Source organism: Heterocephalus glaber, unplaced genomic scaffold, assembly GCF_053883595.1.
Source record: "Heterocephalus glaber isolate CG9 unplaced genomic scaffold, H.glaber_assembly_v1.0 deba00001067, whole genome shotgun sequence".
Classification (NCBI taxonomy): domain Eukaryota; kingdom Metazoa; phylum Chordata; class Mammalia; order Rodentia; family Bathyergidae; genus Heterocephalus; species Heterocephalus glaber.
In genome coordinates this window covers 3989379-4004634 of record NW_028258187.1, presented here as the reverse complement: position 1 = coordinate 4004634, position 15256 = coordinate 3989379, and positions in this window count along the sequence as shown.

Genomic DNA, 15256 nt, shown 5'->3' with positions numbered 1-15256 from the left:
GCAGGGCCCTCTGAGACCAGGAGGGCAGATGCGGGTGGTGGGGCTGGCTGCAGAGGACGTGGAAGTGTGGTATAGTTTCCCAGAAAAGGGTGTGGATTCAGTGGAGACTGATGCCTTCTACAGGCCCTAAATGAGTACAGAGTTGGCTAAGGACTCGGTAATGTCTGTTGTAGACCTAGGACTGGAGTTAGGCGGAACTTACTACATCAGCCACCTTTGAAGACTGAGGGTAGGGAGGGATGGGGTGTACATCAGAAGGAGCATCACCATCAATTTCAGATTTAAAAATGAATTGGATGGAAAAGAAAAAAAAATACCAAACTCCAGCCTTCTAAAACTATGAGAGCTCTAAAAGTGATGGCACACTTGGTTAAACACAGGTGTGCTTGAGCACACACATACACACACCATGGCTGGAATGAGGAGCTCATGGAAACATAAACACAAAGAGAAATTTCCAACCATTCTATCCTTACCCTTACCTATCTGTTTTGGGTTTTTTTTAATGAAAAAATAAAACAAAATCCCATAACAAAGCAATAAGAGAATAATGATAGTTACTACACTGTGTTAAGATGAGTGACTTCTACATCAAATGTATCAGATTTCTATTGCTGTGACAGAATACCAAAGCAAACCAACTTAAAGGATTAAAGATTGATTTTGGTTCATGGTTTCCAAGGTTTCAGCCTGTGGTTGCAGTCTGTCATGGTAGAAGTGCAAGGCAGGGGATAGATGCTCACTTTGTGAGGATCAGAAAAGAGACAGAGAGAGAGATTGAGAAAGAAAGAAAGAAAGAGAGAGAGAGAGAAGATGATGATGAAGAAGAAGAAGGAGGAGGGAGGGTCTGGGGAGGGGGGAGAGGGGAGGGAAAAGGGGGAGGGGAGGAGGAAGAAGAAGAAGAGGAAGAGGAAGAAGGGAGGAAGAGGAAGAAGGAGAGGGAGAAGTGGAGAGAGGAAAGGGGGAAAGAGCTCAGGTCCCAATGCACCATCAAGGCCATGCCTCCAATGACTTATCTTCCTCCCTCTAGGCTCCACCTCCTAAAGGCCCAGTCCCTCCCAACAGGATCATAGATGGGCAACCAAGCCATCAATGAACGGGTCTTTTGGGGACATTCCAGGCCAAGCCATAACAACAAGCACCTAAATAATACTCCTGAATACCCTGTCCAGTAGTTATTCCAAAGTAGCTTCCACTGCTTCCCAACAGAGATAGAAAGAATGGCATTTAGGTTTCACAGAGCTCAGCCAGCAGAAGGAAATGAAGAAGATGAGAACTGTATGGGGAAAAAAGTCTGTCACTTGGTGAGAAGCAATTCCATGGCAGTGGGAGAACACATAGTGAGGCTTCTAAGGAAAACACCTGAGAATTCAATTTTTAGGCTGCACTTTAATTCAGCATTAAACAGAAGTTTTCTTTATTTCCTGGTGGGTAAAGTCAAATGAGCTGCCTTTGCTATCTGTACAACTTGGAGCTGGCTTCCCCCATGATCAGCTGGTAAATACCTAGGAAAGTTTGTCTGAGGCTAGCTTCAGAAATGTATAGTCTAGAGTGTAAAGCTACTGCCAAAGGAGGTAGAAAAGCCTAAAACTTTCCAAAAAGAGACAGGAAATTTCTTTTTTCTAATCACCTCCTGTATCATATTACCCAGACCTCTCCTTAATTTTCATACTATGGAGGACTAGATGGATACAGTAATGCTCTGTGTTATTTGCCTCTCTGAGTATGTAGGGTGATAATGCGTGAAGGACAGAAGGTGATTTCCTAACTGTATTGAGAAACAGTCATAGAGAAATGAGTCAGATTATAGGAGAGGGTATTCCAGATTGGCTTTAAAACAGTTCATAAACCCCTGGGAAGTGTTTGCAAGAGAGGCATGGGAATGACCTAGGCGTAAGTCACTGAGGTGGCAGCACAAATGCTAACACTAAATGACACCCAGAAACTGACAATCCACTGGTGATACTGAAAACTAATGATTCCTGGAGGAAGAGAATGCAACGAACAACCCTGCATGGCTCTCAACTTCAGAATTTCCCTGAAGACGGGTTTAGCCTCTGATGTGCTGGACCAGCCTTCGTGGACGGAAGCCAGTGGCCTGGTGAACCTGTGAAATCCTGCCTGTCTGCAGCATCTATGATTTATAACATAATGGCGAATATTTTGAAATTATGCATAACATTTGGCTTTTTTCCCCATCAGTAAAACTTCTTGTTGATCTTTTCACTAAATGAAGGTCAAATAATTCAAAAAATAATTGAGATGTGAATGATTTTCCACACTATCTTGGTAGGACCCCTTTGAATCTTCACTCTGCTACTGCTTCCTTATTTGACTGTAGAAAAATACGATAGAGTACAAGTTCAAATGCTAATATCCGAAAGCAAGTTGATTTGAGAACGTGAAATATTTGTGCAACAAAAATTTGCTTTGCCTTTTTATATTTATTTTTGGAGGGTTGAGTGAAGATTCCTGGAGGTATGGTGGCAGTAAAACTCAAAGTAGCTGTGGTTTATCACAAGTCAGGGTGTCAAGTCCTGGCTTTTCACTTCTGTACCAGAATCATCTTGGGTGTTTTTGAAAAAATTCAGACTCCCAGGATTCTATCCAATCCTCTGATCAGAATCTGTGGAGGGCTCAAGACTCCACACTCCATAATTTTAACAAGTTTGACACATGATTTTATAATCCCTGATTTTATTTTTTTATTAATTAATTAATTAATTTGTGTGGAACTGGGCATGGAACTCAGAACCTTGTGCTTGCCAGGAAGGCGTGGCAACACTGAGCTACATCCCTGACCTCACACCCTGATTTTATGAATGAAATGTCTAATAAAAATCATGATGGAGCTGGATGCAGCGGCACACACCTGTACTCCTAGCACTCTGGGAGTCTGAGACAGGAGGATCGCAGGTTCAAGCCCAGCTTTGGCAAATTAGTGACCCCGTCTCAAAATAAAAATATACAAAACAGGCTGGGGATATAGCTCAGTGTGAAGGTCCTGGGTTCAATTTCCCATAACACTAAAAAACAAGTAGACACACCATGATGGAAACATTTTTGTTCAATTTCAGGTTACAGTTTAAATGAAGCATGGAGCTGATACATTTCTCTTTAATATTTCATATCACGTTATGAATGCTGGGAAAAGGAGGAGACCACAGGAGGAGGATAAATGAAGAGTTGTCTCCAAATGATCATGTTGAGTAAGTTGGCTGAGGGGAAGCACACAAAATCTTCTTAAAATATGAAGTGCTGGTTCACTCTGCTGAGGGAATGTTGAACTCACAGTGTCACAGCCTGGGGCACATTTTGGTCACACCTGGCAGGCCTGGAAGCCCGGGAGGTTGAGATCCTGGGCCCAGAGAGAGCGTGAGGGCCCTGGGCCCCCACAGAGAGAGGTGGAAATTAGAGATAAAGAAATGAAATCACCTTTCCCAATTCTTTGCCAAAGGTAGCATTTTATTTTCCAATTCCGATAACAGTTGATGTTTAATAATCTAAAATTTTTACCATTTGGTGGCCAAATAAAAGACAAGCTTTTTGGCATTTTTTGGTGTAAAAATCCCTTTGGTTTGAGAATAAGTCTCCTCCTTTTGAAGTGACTTAAAGGCTCCATTGCCATCTAAGGGGTCCCTCTCCACATGGGACTCAATCAGGACTCACTGTTGCAGGATAAAACACATCCTCCGGGACTGAGCAGAGAACTGTGAGTATCTTCACCAGAAAAGACACCCCTTGTCCTGCAGAATGTGCGCTTCTTAAGTCTTCTTACAGTACTGTGAATATCAACATTTAGAAAAGGAAAAGAAACATGGCCAGGAATCCCTCTCAAAATGCTCTCCTTTGTTTCAAACACTGATCCTATTGTTTTTGCCACTTTCTGAAGCACTTCTGGGGTCCTCGTCTGTGAATGTCTTTTGTTGCACTATCCTGGCTACCTTGATGTCCTGAATTCATTCAAAATATTTACTTTCATGATTATTTTGACCTTGAGGGAAGACCCAGCAGTCACACAGTGTCAGATCTGATGATTATGGTAGATGAGGACTCATGGTAAAGCTTTTATTTTACAGAAATTACCATAAAATTAAACTGTCAACTCCTTTAGAAAGTGGCAAGACTGTTGGAACTAATGTATTCAAAGCAAAGGGGAGTATTTTGAGGGAGAATCATGGCAATGTGTCTTTAGTCTAATAAATTATTTTAAATTTAAAGATCTGCCATAGTATTTATTGACCATACCACACGTACTTCTGGACAGAATTTATCACTCTCTTTCTCTTGTGGTCCCTGTATCAAGCATATGTTCCTCTACCGTTGACATATTGTGCTCTACCTTAGTTCATCAGTTACTCATCCGTCTCCCTCATAAGATGAGGATATCTATTTCATCATTTTATTCCCAATGCTGCTTAGCACAGTGGCTTCCAAGTGAGTAAATTAACTGATGAAGATTTCAGGTGTGAGTCTTCAGCGGAATGAAGGTAGTGTGTGTTGACCCAGATCCTGGACCGATCAGGGACAGAGTCACAGCACCTCAGTCTCCTCTAACAGCTCCCATAGCCTCCAAGGAAAGAACAGGGGGAGAATTTTCCTCTTTAGATGTTGAGATCTGAGCCAGATACTTTGCCCCTTTAGCAAGTCAGCCCCCGCTGCAAGTCAGCTTCTTGCTGAGGCATTTCAAGACCTTCAATCTGGCAATCACAAAGTTTTACACGTAAACATTTGTGTGGATTTTCTTCTGTCCGGCGTTTGTGGGCTACCAGGCTTCCTGCAGAACTGGACCACTCATCTCCTGCCTCTCTGTTGCCTGTGTCCCACCTGAGGGCATCCAGAGCATTTCACACTGGAGAGTGAGCACTTAGAGAAGCAATGCAGCCCTTTCCTGTGTTGAACACTTCATGCCTGAGAACAATTACAAGCTTTTCGTAGAATATCAGATGCTGCCAGGGTATTAAAAAACAAGTTATTCAAGGTATAGCAAAACAAATTTACATTATTTTTCTAGGCAAAGAGGGATGATTTTTGATATAGCTGAGAAGGTATCGCAGGGACAAAGCCATTCATCACCCCTTTTACTTTATCCTTCCTGGGCGGGATTATCACCTGACAAGAGTTCTCAGGTTGATCAAATAGACCCCAAATCAAATGAAGGTGGTTCCATTTAAAGTTTACTTCAAGATTTGATTGTCTTTCCTACCAGTTTTCTAACCAATATCTAAGAGTCAAATTCAAATCAACAAGCACCACCCTTTGAGACACTGCCTGGTGAGGGTGTGGGGAGAACTTTATTTCTTCTCCTCTGATTCATGGTTTGTTGTCTACTTGTGTGACGATTTTGTCACCATTAGACAAATGGCCACATGGGCTGAGACTGTTGTATCTTCAGGGTCTCAGGCTGGCCCAAGGAGAGCTAAGAAGACTTGCACCCCTGGGCCACAGGATTCTGGCACAGGAGCGGGACAGGGCCTGGTGTCCCAGCCGAGCCAGGTGCCAGGATCAGTGTCCTAGAAAGCCAAGCTCTTGCTTCAGTCCCATGGAGTGAGAACTGTACATACTGGGATGTCAAACAGTCTGGAAAAGAACTCATGTTCACTTCCATGGAAGAGTTAATTTTCTAAACAAGTAGTAGAGGGCTGGGGATTTAGCTCAGTGGTGCTGCTGCCTGCCTCACAAGTGCAAGGACCTGAGTTTGATTCCTGGTACCAAAAAAAACACAAAAACTAAACAACTATTAGAGGTTCTCAAAAAAATGTTTTTTGGATGCCCAGAACCCAATTAGGGACATCTATGTTATAATGAGAGCTCTGGCTCAGTGGTTAGCATGAAACAGGAAAAAGATCACATCTGCATTCTGAGCTTTTGCTTCGTGCTAAGAGCCCTCATGAGAACTTTGCATAAGCTACCTTAGTCCTCAGAATAAACTCAGGGAAGAAAGTATGAGTGTCCTTCTATGGAGGAGGCCAAAGATGGTCAGTGAATTGCCAAATCCTACACACTGAATAAGTGGCAAAAACAGGCTCCAAAGCATGGACAACCAATTATGCTACTAATTCTCAGTGGCATTATCTATAAGATTTATTGTAATCTAGATATCTGACCATAAAGGATGAGCTGTATAAATTGTGGGTGCTCTACGGACCTGAAAGTCATACAGCCATAAAGCAATTTAATAGAAGTGTCCCTACTGGAATGGAAAGATAAAAATGCATCTCATAGTCACATCACACTATTGATAACATACTGATTTTATAAAAGATATAAATCATTATAAATTTTGTGATATATTTAAATGAATATATACATTTACAATGAACTTATAAATATTATGTAAAATCTAGAAAGACATCCCAAAATGTTAAGAGTAGTCACCTGGTGCACAGGTAATGGGGGAAAAATAAGAACTAAGACACATCATGTACAGGTACAGGCACCCAATGATAAATGTAAACGTATTGCATACCTAAAATGTACCAATAAAAGAATTTTTTTAAAACTATATTAAATTTTAAAAAAAGAGTAGTTATCTGTGGGTATGAAGATAAGAGATTTTTTTTCCCTTTTGTTTAAACGCATTTTCCCATTGCAGTACAATAATCACAGACTGATTTTGAAAAGTTATATAAAGTAAAAATGAAAAGGTTTTCTCTAAAAATAAATGGCTTTGTATTAAAAACAGCGTCCTTTTGTGTTAAGGTGGCAGAAAACTGAAGGGCTTATATTACGAAGTAGCAAGCTGGAAACCACAAGAGCCAGTGCCCTGCACGCCATGGGAAACCTGGACCAGCCTGGGCGGTGTGCGGTGTCACAGGCCAGGACTGAGTCGGGCAGACTGGCTGGACCCTGGTATCACATCCAGGCAATCACCATTCCTAGACATCATATCTCCTAAGAGATGGAAACAATCATGCTAAATTTAACCGATTGGAAAACAGGAAGAGACTTAGACAAGTCCATTGTATAAAGGAACTGTAATCTATGAAAGGCACAAAAGCCCATTTTCTAATGGAATGCCCACAATGGAATTTTTTCAGGGCACACAAAGCATCCTTGCCACCAACCCTTTATAATAAATAATCTGGAAACAGTTTTGAGTTTTCTGAACTCGAAAGAATGAAACCATTGCTTTGTGACTTGGGCACGAAGGGGGTCACTAAGCAACATGGACGTTTGTTCTTGCAGGATAGAAGGGGTTGTGGTGCTTTTGCTGCTGTTGTGGTGAGCTCATTGGGGGAGGCACGGGGCCTGAAGCATTCCTCAGCTGAGAAAAGGACGAGTCTCGGATCCACGCTGAGTCTGACTCCACTCCCAGTTCCATCAATACCCGCTTCAGCTGCAAAGCATTGCCAGTCACTGTGCCATCCTGCTGGTCTTCTCTTTGCCTCAGCTCCAGCAGGTTGGCCTTTTCTGAGACTTTCTCTTCTGCACTCACTGTCTCTTCCACCTTCATATTTGTGTGAATAATATGGTGACGCTGGGACCATCAGGGCAGGCTCATGGGGGAAGCAGGCTTAGTGAGAGAAGGTGGATCTTACTAGGGCAGATGCGCACAGGCAAAGTGCTCCTTGCTCGTGGGAAACAGTACTAACCAGAGCACAGGGTGCCAGGCAGGAGCTCAATGTGTGAGGGAGATGTGTGAGTTTGCTAGGAAACATGGTGAATAGTGCTTTGATCTCTGCTATGATTCCTTGTTCTTTTATTTGTTTTTGTGCCCCCAAAAGCCTTCTTGGACAAATGAAGGACCCTGGCCAGTCTATGCTTCTTGTGCACACTGGGTGATTCTCTCACTATTGCATGAGGAGGCTGAGGTCAGCACAAGCAAATCGTCACCTTCCCCTGCTCATGACTCACACAAGACCCGATGTTCCTCCATGACCCTTTGGAACCATCAGCATTTATGCTGATGCTCAGGGCTCCGAGCTGCTGCTTGTATAACATGCCTTTTGATTAACAAGACCTTGCACTCACATGTTTACATACCTGGAGGTGACAGGACTCAAGGACAATCCATCATGTATGGCCTTACATGGTACTTGGCTTCTTTCGTCCATAGTCGAACTGGTAGGACTCCTGCATATTTCTCCAATTGCATCATTTTGGAATGTAACAGTCAAGAATCAAGTCAGTTCTATCTATTCAGTAGCATATTCTGCCCTGCACCAGGCAGATATACATACATCATAGATGTCATTTGACAGTCACAACAATGTATAATCCAGTGCACATAAAGAGCTTTCACTTCCATTGGAAAAATTATTTTAATTAGAATAAAGATGCTAAAGCAATTTTCCCCGGGAATCTCATTCCCAAGAACTTATTTTAAAGGAAATAATTAGAAAGGACAGTGTCTTAAAGACATTCACCAAAGAAGCTGTGACTTTGCAGTGAAAACTATTTTTAAAAGCTATTCTATGTTGAGTTCTTTAGTGAAAACACTGATTTAAATGCTTTCTATATTAGTTCATTTAAGTCTTACAATAAGCCCATGATGTAAACATTTTCACTACCATCTTGCTGATGAAGCCTCTAGGCTCGTGTAGCTGATGTCACATGCCCTAGGTTACACAGATGGTAAGTTTTCAACAATTGTGAAGTAACTTCTGTTACATCAGCTCAAGGGAACTATTTGAAATGATAATTGTAAACACACAAAAACAATTCTTGAAAGTCTAGTGAGAAAGTGAACTATGGTACTATATACACGTGATGATTAGTGACATTTAAAAATTGTAGATATAAAGTATGATATTATACAAAGAGGAAAAAATAAAACGGTTGGTATATCAAGATGATGGATTTTGTGTTTTGGTAATTTAGTTCATGGTATTTTAATGTAGTTTTTAAAAAGGTCATCCCATAAAAAGAGGATGATATAGAGTATGCAACAGGGAGAGATCTCCAGGTCCTGTGAGAGGTCTCGAGAATGCCGTGGTGGCTTTTTATTCTCCATCTTCACTGTCCCTAGCTACTTATTCATCCAGCCTCTAGGTGACTGTCACCTCTAGAATATGGAAAAATGATTGAATAGACAGAGGTTTGGTTCCAAATTTATATTTTCTTTCTCTACTTGGTGTCTCTAAAAACGGCTTTGCCTCCAATCTAATAGATCTAAGAAATTTTAATAGTACCCAAGGAAGCGACTGAGGCCCATCCCTGTTCTAGGTTTTGGACTGGGATGGACTGGAGCCTGGCCTGCTTCAGCCACTTGGTGCTGAGCTGCAGATGCGCTGGGGGAGCTGTTGGGGGGAGCTGTTGGGGGAGGGACCAGCTCAGCTGGAGGAGTGCTGCTGTCCTTGCTGACAAGTGCCCTGGTGCAATGTGTTTGACTTCCTTTGGGACAGAGATAATTATGGCTTTGGTTCCCCACCCCACCCCTCACACAAAGAAAAGACCATTTAAAAAAGTACCAACAAACAGAGATAGATTTTTATAGAACCCCCTAAAAGAAAAACTATGAACCTATTTGCAACTACATATTTTAAGGAGACATAATTCAAAATAGCAGAAAAGCAATGTCCAGAAGTTGAAATAGGTAAAGAGTGTTAAAAGGGTAACAGTCATTTAATAGCGGCATTTCAAAGAACTCAAGGGAATTGCAGTGCCAAACCTCAGTCTGCACTCGCAGTCCCACACCTCTGGTCCCACAAGAGCGAGCACATCTGTGTCCCCTACATCTGGACCTACACTGCCCGCCCTCACTTTGAGCCTGACGCTCACAGAAGCTGCAGGGACAGCCTGTGCTATCTAAGAGGAGGCTTTCCTTTCTGCACACCCTATGAAATCTGAAATCGTACATGAATTCAGATGAGCAGCAAACATAGAAACCTTTAAAGTTTGTACTTTCCGCAGGAAATCTCAACCCTCCCTCCACAGATGATTTTGATTTTGAAGGACACAGTAGGCCTTTAACTTCTTCTGCTTCAGGGGGATGTTAAATTCCAAGACTCCTTCCCTATCCTAAAGAAACAGTAATAAAACATATTTCAGGATTCAGTTCCTTTGACTTGAGAGGCTGAGATGGATGAACTATTTTGGGGAAATGAGACATGACTCAACCCTTCACCTGAACAAAAACGACTCCAAACTGAACTTTCCAAAAAGTTCACAAAGCAAGCTAATAAAAACTTTCTTTCTTTAGAAGAAATTCTGATTTTCTCCTATTCCAACCAAGGGTAAAAGTACAGAGTCTGCAAAAAAATGTATATACACTCAGGAAAAAGAAATAGTCTGATGTTTTGTCAACAGATATTATTACCCTTGTTGGGGGGACCCCAGAGGATATTGTATATTGTAGAAAATCCACCACACTGCCAGCCCTTAGAGAAAAAAATTGAAAATGCAAGTGCAGTAATGTCAGTGACCAAGGTCACCCGAGCAGCAGCTGGCTGTACTAATAAGTGTTTGGAAGCCCATGGCCACCATTTTGAGCACCTCGTCATTGTAGAGACCAAAGGTAACTTGTATTCATCTCAGGACAGCCCAATAAATTTAGTATTAAAATATTTATACAAGTTTTTCTTTTCCTGAAGTGTGTATACATTTTTTGGTGGATTCAGCTCTGAATTGAAATGGACAGATGGTTGAACTGCTTCCTTCTCACTAGTTCTGTTCACCAAGAAAAAGTCAAAGAAGGTCTTCTCCTACCATGCCAATGAGGTCATGGCCTATAGAATGTTTATTTAAGCTGTTTTTAAGCTCTCTTTGGTTTTAATGAAGCTTTGGGGCAGTTTTCGAGATGATATAGCGATCAATTCTAAGTCATGTTCTGAATCAAGCTATGTGAACATCAATGCATCTTGGAATTTCTTCTTACACAGGGGGTGATTAAAACATAGAGTTAAGGGGCTGGGGATTTAGCTCAGTTGTTCTGCCCCTTGCCTCACAAGCACAAGGACCTGAGTTCGATCCCCAGTACAAAACAAACAAACAAACAAAAAACAACAACAACAACATAGAGTTAATGCTTAAGTTAAAAATATTATTACAGTAATAGACACACTCCCATTAATCCCCTGCAAAGTGTTCTCCTTCACTTTGAGCATACTCTCCTCATTGTTCTTGCAACTTTCTGAAGTTCTGGAAGTATCTTTACAAGGTATAATAAAAAATATAGTGAGTGCTGCAGCTACACAGCAATTAAGAGAAAGGCGGGCTCATAAAAACATCATGCTTACCCTCGTCCACCATATTCACCGGATCTAAAACCATGTAACTTCTGACTCTTCCCCAAAGTCAAAATGATCATGGAAGATAAACACTTTGAACTCAATCAGGACACCGAGGCAGCCATGACACTGCAACTAAAGACACTCATGGAAGAGGACCCCAGAGCTGCTGTAGAAAGTGGCAAGAAGCACAGGATATAAGTGAGTTCAAAGCAAAGGGGAGTATATTGAGGGGGACGAATGGCATTGTGTCTTACTGTACTAAATGCTTCTTTAAGCATTCACAGTAGTTTTAGATCACACCTTGTGATCTAAAATAATTCTTCATGGCACTGCAGTTGACCGCATATGATTTGGAATGAACCATTTGTAATCATATACGTAATGCTGCTATCAAAATAAATAAATGACAACTGACATGGATAATGCCCCTGAAGTTTTGTTTGCTTGTTTGTCTGAGTGATGAGTGGTTCGTCCCCATGGTCTGGCCTGTGAGGACGAGGGACCTGGATGGTCAAAGATGCTCTGTGGCTGTGCTCGAGGGCAGTGTCACTGCCTTTTCAGGGAACATGTATGTCCCACCCTCCACCCAGGCAGAGCTGCGGCACTGCCGGATACTCGGGCAGCAATGCCCATAGCAGAAAGTGCCCAGGGAGCCAGCTAGACTGGAAGTCAGCTCCATCTACACTTACGTGAATCAGAACAATATACTTAATTTTGTAAGCACTCCTTTTCCTCCTTATTTACATAAGCAAAGGGTATCTGTTGCATTCCTCTGTGAAGTACCTATACATGATGTGTACTCGTGATACGGGTGCTGGTCAGACATTGATGGACGCAAGGAACGGTGCCCAAACAGTGGCGCACAGTTTTACAAGAATACTTGAGCTTAATTCAAAAAAGACCTTAATCTCTTAGTTGTTTTTGGAGATCTATCCTGTGTGTTCTTTGACAGCAAGGAATCCAAAGTGTGCTCCTAAATGGCAGAGATAAGAGGAGTAATGGAGCTGGGAGTGGAAGGGAGATGCTGTTAGGGCGTTGGTAGGTTCACTGATGTAGAAAATCTGTGGGTTACATTCAGAGGGAGGAGAGAATGACTGAATGCTTGTTAAGGGGGACGGCAAAGCAAAGCCAGAGCAGCAGGTGATGTATTCTTCCGTGCGTCAGGTCGGGTCAGGAGGTATCATGACTAGCAGTCTTGGCGGGAACTCTCCTACTACGGGGGGAGGATGTGGAGGAAGAGGAGTGACTCCTTTGAGTAAAAGAATATAGATCTTGGTGTAGGGAGGATCGAGGAGACAAAGATATAATACGAGTATCTGACTCTTTTCAAAACTTATATTTAAAAAAAATCCCACAAAAGCTTTCTTTTCTTTTTAAAAAGCTGAAGAACATAGTGATTTTTGTAGAAAGGAATATCCAGAGGAGACAAGAGTATTGCTTAACCCCCAAAATAAAAAGTGCAGTCCTTGGCTGGAACCAATAAGATACCTTCAGCCATTCTTATCATTGGGTCTGATGATGAATCTACAAAAGGTTAATTTTAATGAAGCTGTATTGTGATTTTAATACTGTTCAATAAATTATTCTCTGCATTTTTCTAAATCTTGAAACACTTTCAGATGTTTTTATATGAAAGAGAAGAAAAGAAATTGTAAGCATAAAAGACACACATGGTCTTTCAAGTTCAGATTATCCCACTGGTTCAGTGTTTAACTAATTGATTTTGAGTAACTTTGGCCTGAAAGCCAAGTCGGATGGCCTTCCCGAGTAATCTGGGAAATGAGTGGGAATGCAGATGGTGTGATGGAAAATTTTAGACTTCATCCAAAATGCTGTACTCTTTTCTTTCACCTTGTTGATTTGAACAAAATAGGGCTACATGTCTGTAATTCCAAGAAGCATCTGTTTCTTGCGGCTACACAAGGTTTAAAAACATACAGCATATGTTTAAGTTGCACTGAGAAATGCACCCACTGTACACCCAAGTGAAACTCAGACATGTCTACTTTCAGGGCTTCTCCCTGCATGTTTATCGGTCAAGTGCTCAGGAAAGACCAGATTTGGGCTCAGTTGCTTTTGTGTCTTCATTTCCGCTCCGTTGGATTCTTGCTCTACTGTACCTCTGGTTTTCTCAAAGAGATTAGTAAGGAGGAATTAGCCATCCACCCTTGGCCAATGCTGGTTTCAACCTCCAAGATTGTCATTGTGTTCCCAGTAGTTGTCGTCTGCTTTGCAGAAAATACATAGCAACTTGTTTACTGTAACTCGGACGGTCTTTTCCCAGCAAGTAACTTAGTTCACTCATTTCCACACCTCGTAAATGATGAGTCATATTCTCCACTGGCTGCATCATCAAAAACTGATAATCAAAACCAGGCTACTGCATTGAGGGTTTCTGTTAGTTAAGTTTCTCAGCCTTATTAGATCCCACCGGAGGAACTTCTCCTGTGAGCCATCTACTCTATGTACAGCCTGATCAGAATCCTCTGCTTTTACACCACAGCTATATTTCACCTTTCTAGAGAGGCAGACAAACATATTCCCATTCAATTATTATATCATGACAACCTGTTTTATTTTTGCAAAGGAAGTTCACATCTCCCCAGACTACTGAGTACTATGTGCAAAGAAAACATTGAAAATGTATTGAAGCACAATATTTCCTGCTGTCAGATAAGACACAGGCTTAATTGAAATATATTTTCACATCTTAGGTTACTACCTAAGTCCCTAATGGTAGCCATCCTTCATAATTTGGAATGAAAGATAACATTGTTTGTTTAATTTGCTTTGGTCTTGCTTGATAATTCCCAAAGCAGACTTCTAGGAATTCTTTTTTCTTCTTTACTAATCCTTGATCCACTTAGTTCATAGTTTTTTGTTTGAGAGAGCTTCCCATGAGACGGCCATGCGTTTCATCATTCTCCACTACTACTCTCCCCACACCACTGTCTAGGTCCATACTGAACTGAAATCTCCCCAGGCATAGCGGTCATGGACTGCCCTTGTGCCATTTTGTGGATAGAAGAATGTCCTCAGTGGAAACATTAGTCCATTGCTGCTGCCAAAATTGCCACAAATTTATCACCTTAAAACAATACAAATATTATGATTACATAATTCTGTAGATTCAAAGTCTGTTCAGCCTTGAGTGTGCTTTCTGCTCTTGGTCTTTCAAGGTCAGAATCAGCATGTTGCCTAGCTGACCTTTTTATTGAGATATTTGGAGAAGAATCCACTTCCAAGATCATACACCTTGTTTGTAAAATTCAGTTCCAGATGTTTGGGAGACCACCCTCTCCTGCTCCTCTCTTCTGCATCTTCTACTGCTGCCTCCCCAACCCCAACTGATAAAGTTCTCTGCTTCCTCAGGATCATGTGGTTGCATAGGTCCGCCTCAGCAATCCAAAATAATCTCCATTTTAAGGTCCATGACTTAATGATTGTGTAGGTTTATTTTGTTCAAGTCAACAAGGTGAAATAAGGGAATAGAACATTTGAAGTCTTTAACTTACCTTAAGGTCCTTTGGCGGTGGAAAATAATTCACAAGCTTCTGGGAATTGGGGATTGGGAATTTTGGAGGGGGCATTCTTCTGCCTTTTTTGTATGTTGTGTGGGCAATGGGAGATGAGAACTTTCAAAAGAAAAGAAAATGGGGCCAGGGATTTAGCTCAGTGGTGGCACCGCACATGCCTTGCAAGCGCAAGGTCCTGAGTTCGATCCCTGTTACCAAAAAAACAAAAACAAAACAATGTTTGCTCATGTTAGGATTTTAGCTACCAAGGAAAAGCAAAAGTAATAACTAGTTAAACTGTTGACTAAGGGTCTTGAGGGAATTCTCCCGGTGCTGGTATAAAACAGGAGTGCAGTTTGCATGAGCATCCCTGAAACCTAAATCATTGGATACTGTTTCCGGCTAATAATACCTTTTATAAATTACTGTGTTAAGATCTATGAGGCTCACTTGTTGAGGGCTTGAGATTTCAGTCAACAGAAGTGCGTGAGGCCTTGGGAAATCACCAGTACTTTTTGTTTCAGCGGGAGTTTATGGTTCAACAAATGTCACTTTTGTGCTACTTTT